Source organism: Hibiscus syriacus, unplaced genomic scaffold (genome assembly GCF_006381635.1).
Source record: "Hibiscus syriacus cultivar Baekdansim isolate YM2019G1 unplaced genomic scaffold, ASM638163v2 tig00005465_pilon, whole genome shotgun sequence".
Lineage (NCBI taxonomy): Eukaryota > Viridiplantae > Streptophyta > Magnoliopsida > Malvales > Malvaceae > Hibiscus > Hibiscus syriacus.
This window is the reverse complement of record NW_024062059.1, coordinates 1-5,744: the sequence shown is the minus strand read 5'-3', so window position 1 is coordinate 5,744 and position 5,744 is coordinate 1. Positions and strand designations below refer to the sequence as shown.

The 5,744-nt window shown below is 36.3% G+C and overlaps 1 pseudogene; it reads left to right on the top strand.

Moving 5' to 3' along the window:
- Positions 1-1,779: 1,779 nt before the first annotated feature.
- Positions 1,780-4,198, top strand: LOC120199699 (annotated as a pseudogene).
- Positions 4,199-5,744: the final 1,546 nt, after the last annotated feature.

The window sequence follows — 5,744 nt, the reverse complement described above, 5'->3', positions numbered from 1 at the left end:
TGGTAGGTCAAAATAATGGTAAAATAATGTCCAAAAATCATATTAATGTGCCACATCAGGTTTCGTTACCTAGGTTACTATTAACGTCGAGTGACATTTTGTAACAAATGATAACGTTAGTAATTGATTTGTGAAAATAAACACTTATTCAAACATTAATAACCATTGACGTAGTTTACCCAATTTTAGATTATATATGTAGATATTTTTTGTTAATAACATATTTTACCTCTTAACATTTTATAATTTTTCTTCCGCAAATTATTTTAAAAGTTCACCATCTTAAAATAAAATTTTGCATCCGTCCGTATTTGCACACCCACATTAACCACCATAATTCCTTGTTCCTTTGATTCCATGATCCTGCAACAATTTTTCCTACAATATTGTATATCGAGATAAGCTTATAGATTAAAAATTAAAAATTAAAAAAAAATGGATCTAATTTTAATATTAATGTACAACGTGTATCCAATTTTTCTCTTGATCCAATAAGATATTTATTTAATTATTTGGTGTAATTGGGTAATTATTATTTTTAATTATTCATGTTCAATTTTAATGGCTAATACCTAATAAAATTAATATTATTTAATAAAATAGATAATAGTGTTACAAAATTAAAATTTAATTATTAAAATTATAAGTATGAATATAATTTTAGATATTTATTACTTAATTATATATAATAAACTAAATAATTAATTAAAGAAATGTTAGATACTTAATATGCACAGAATCGGATACCACGTTACACATAAATACAAAATTTTGGACCAAAAGTTACATTTACCAGAAAACATAGTTTTTGTTAGCTTCTCATAAAACCATTGTTTTGAAAACCGGACCGGACCGGCCGGTTCAACCGGGAATCATTGTCTAGTCCGATTCAATCTAGACCAGTTGAACCGCTATTAGTGACCGGCAGAACCGTTGAACCGTTTAAACCGACCGGACCGGCTAAAAAACAAGAAAAAAACCGCCAATTTTATTTTTTTTAAAAAATTAAATCAAACGACGTCGTTTATTAAACGAGCCAAGTCGAACTCGAGTATTACTGAGCTCGACTCGAACTTGAAAATTTTAAAAGTAAGCTCAACTCGATTCAAACTCACGAGCTAAAAATTATGAAGTTTAACTCGAACTCGAATATAATATTGAAACTTGAACTCGAAAAGGCTTGAACTCAAAAAAATTTAGAAGCTCGATTGAAGCCTAAAATTCGAGCTTGATTGAAGTGAAAGAATAATTCACTCAATGCTTACCAAAAGACTCCATGATTTTAAATGTCAAATCCTTTATTATTTATAGAAGTTAGTTGAGATGATCTTCTATGTTTCTTAGCCATGTGGGATTGTTTTTAAAAAAAAAAACTAAACCAAACAATATCATTTTGTTATGATTTTTACCCCAAATTTATTTTTTAATTATAATATATATAATATTTATTATTTAATATGTTTTACCTTAAATATTATGTTGTAGTTAATTTGAATCATTTGTTTCACTTGATTTTATAGTTTTAACTTATATGTATGACTTACTTTGAATATGAATTGTGATATAAAAATTATTTTTTATTAAATATTTTTAGTATTTTTATTTATTTTTTAAATAATTATGACGTCGTCCGATTCTTACACCAAGATTCGACCGGTTTGAACTGAACCGATAGCATGACCGGTTCACTAACCGGTCCGATCTGCATAAAACCCCCGAAACCTTACATAAGGAGAGCGACGAAAGTCCACCCTCCACCATTGATATACCCCATTATGCATGAAGAAGCTAACGGTGACTCTCACCGCCAAGGACCCTCCGTCAAAGCCCTCATATCACAAAACCTCCATCCCGAGCTCTCAAAGCTTCTATCTCTCCACGCTATCCGTTCCTTACGGTCCAAATCTACTCTCATTTCATCAAATCAGGCCATTCTCTACACCCCTTTCTCTCCACCACTCTCATCTCCCACTTCGCCAAACATGCTGACTTCTTACGCGCCTTTTCTTCTTTCTCGACGCCCCTAAACCCGATATAACCTCTTTCAACTCCCTCATCGCTGGTTTCGCTCGGCCTCGGTTTGGCCTAGCCAGGCCGGTTCTCGAGCTGTTTAATGAGTTGAGGCATCTGGGTTTGATGCCTGACGTGTTATCATTGAGTGGTTTAGTTAAAGGGTGTGGTAGTTTAGAACAAAATGAGATTGTTCATGGGGTTTGTTTGAGATTGGGGTTTGGAAATGGAGCTTTTTGGTTAGTGGACTCATTGAGAATTATGGTAAAAGTGGGAACTTGGTTTCGGCTGAGAAGTGTTTTTAGGGTGTGTCTGGGTGTTGATAATGTTGTTCTTACGGCTATGCTTTGTGGTTATTTTGGAATGGGGAATTTGAAAAGGTGAACATGTTTTTTTTTTGGAACTGAGGTATTTGGGTGTGAATTGAATGAATTTGCCTGACAGTTGTGATCAGTGCTTGTTTGATGTAAAAGAGGTTCAACAGATCCACGGGTTTGGCTTAAAGATGGGTTTTTATGTGCGGTTCCATTCATTTAAACAATGCTGTTATGTGCATGTATTCTTTGTGGAAGTAAGTTGGACGCCGTTAAGATATTTGATGAAATTACCGATCCAAATATTGTCTCGTGGACTGAAAGAATAGGGGCAACTTTGATGGTTTTGAGGCTTTTGGAATTTTTAAGCGCTTACATTGTAAAGGTTGGGTGTTAATGAATATACAATGATCAATGTCTTATCTGCTGTTTCAGCTGAGGGTTTGGTATGTTTAGGGAGGCAAATCCAAGCAGTTTGTCAGAAAGAAGGGTATTTCAAAGTGGTTTTTTGGCAATGCATTGATTTCTATGTATAATAGGTGTGGGAATTGGATGATGCGAGATGCATTTTTGATGATATGGTCTTGGAATTCACTGATTGCTGGATATTCACTGATATGGTCTTGGAATTCACTAATTGCTGGATATCACCGATGAATATGCATGGTCTTAATGTAGAAGTGAATATTGCTAGTATCCTTGAAGTGGCATCTGACTCAAGTTCTTTGCACCTTGCTGTGCAGATACATTCCCGTATGATTTGTGGATTCATGTTGGACGATTACGTGGTGTCTAGCTTGATAACAACATACGGGAAGTGCGGTTGCTTTGATGAGTCGAGAAGAGTTTTGCCGATATCGATGAGACGACTGTGATTCATCTTAATGCGATGTTGAGTACTTTGGTTAATGCTGATTGTCATGCTGATAGTGTAGATCTCTTCCAAAACATGGTGGGTTTGAAACTTGAAGTAGACTGCAATACTTTCAGCATCGTTCTTAAGCTTGCAGTGCTATGACGGATCTGGAACACGGAAGAAACATTCACTCCCTGGCTCTTAATCTGGATTCCATCAAGATTGCTATGTAGAGATGCTGTTATTGACCTTTTTGCCAGTGTGGAAATATTGTTTAATGCAGAGATGACTTTTAGTTATTTATCGACAGATAACTTGGCTGCATGGAATGCAATGATAACGGGATATGCTCAACATGGTTGTTATAATGAGGCTTTCGAGCTTATGATAGAATGATCTTATGTAGAATTGAACCAGATGAGATAACTTATCTTGACTTCTTACTTCATGCTCCTATGCAGGGCTACTGCAAGAAGCACAGAGCTATATGAACTCTATGGTCGAGTATCATAGTCTAACCCCACATTAGAACACTGTGCTTGCATGGTCGATCTGCTTGGCCGGGTAGGTCTCCTGGAAGATGCAAGAGTACGATAGATGAAATGCCTATCGAACCAGATGCTCTTATATGGCAGATTCTGCTATCTGCATGCTGCCTCCATGGAACTTTGATACTGGAAGAGTTACAGCGGGCAAACTTCTTGAGCTGCAGCCTGGTAACGAATCTGCCTAATTCTTCTTTCAAATCTCTGTGCTTCGGTGGTATGTGGACTGCTGTCAGAAAGAAGAGAAATGAAGGAAAACTACTTTGCAAGGAACCTGGTCCTAGTTGGATTCAAGTAAGAGGATTCACGCATTACTTTTTCGCCGATGACATGTTGCACCCTAAAAACGTAAAGAAATATTTTTGGAGCTGTTACACAAACATATGCAAACTTCAAAGACAATTGAACACGATTCCTTTTTCATTGGATTTATGATTATTGAAGGGAATCGTTATCATTGCTTTTGGAACTGAGAATATAGGTGCTTTGATGTTCTAAGTTATAGTCCTCTTCCTTATCTGTCAGGGAATTTGATGTGATGAACTTTGGATTTTGGCAAGTTGAATCAAACTGGCAATTTAACTAAAATTCTAAGAACTTAATACACAAAAGAAAGACGGTGGAGAAGAAGGATTGTTTCAATGCATTGATAAGGTAATTGGGTCGAGGGACACTGGCAACCCTTCCTTCTTTAACACCTCTTTCCACTTCCCAATGGAGATTCCTTGATTCAATTCGAAGGTAATGAAAGAGAGCCTTTTCTTGTGTCAAAGGTAAACTTTTTACTTTATTCCTTGCTCTACCATGTCATAAGCCATGAATCCTATTTTAATTACATGCTTTCAATACCTGAAAATCACTTTCCAAAACTTATTTTGTTAGGCCATGGCTATTGCTGTCAATTCTCTTCCCAAGCCCTGAGGCGAATACATTCCCGGGGCAATGGCAGACCTTGGCCTTATCTTGCCTTTTAAAGCTTCACGCCAACTGAGCAAAAGAGGATGAAGCAGAAGCTGCATGGGTGGCCATTAAAAGGCGGGAAAAAATAAATTTACCAACAACCGCAGAGTCTCTTCGATCATGTCATCGGCAAACATTGATAGTGACTCAATTTCGGGTCAAGCTTCCGCAGCTGATACCATCAGCTTTTCTACGAGTGCATCAATGAGAAAAATCCTAAAAAACTTGGGGTTTCCTATCAGAAGACTGCTACATCGAGGACTGTTCTTTTCTTCAACCCGTTTAATGGGAAAAGGTTACATCCCTTTGCTTTATAAGTTTTTTCACGTATCACAATTCCACTGCTCGATTTAGAAATGTATTCGCAGGAAGTTATGCATTTCTTCTATCTTCTCGTGAGAAGCATGGGTCAAAATGTGAAATTCAACGTCGAACATGCTTGTAAAGGGGATGGGCTTAACAGTTGGAGTAAACTGGCATTTAGGTAAAACATTATACATGATATATCAGCCACTTTTTCCGAGCTTTATTTAACTCCCACGGCAACTTGAGGGATTATTTTCTGATATTGCATAATGGAAACAGAAGCCGGTTCCATTCGCAGCCGCTTAGATCTCATTTATACTTGCTTGTTTTGTTCATTGATTGAATCTCAGTAAGGTTTTTCCTTCTATGATTTTTTTAATATTTATGATCTTCAACTGAAATTTGTTCTCTGTTTTTCTTATAGATATCTAATTTATAGGTTTTGTTTGTTTTTGTGGTAGTTTTAATGGGTTCAATTTCTGTTTCTTGTGCTTTACTACAATAATGTTAATCTTTTCGTTTCCTTTGGAACCAAAGGTTCGTTCTTCATCGTGATTGTGTGTCTCATTTCGTCATATTTCGAGAGAGTGTAATAGAGTTGCTGATATTCTCGCTCATTGGCGTGGTCGTTTCCTCCTGTGTGGTGATTTTCCAAGCTCTCCTATGAGTGTACCACTGCTTTGCATGCAGATGATATTTTACAGCAGCAATATATGGTTACTGTTAAACAACCGGTGTTGTTTTGTTTCCATC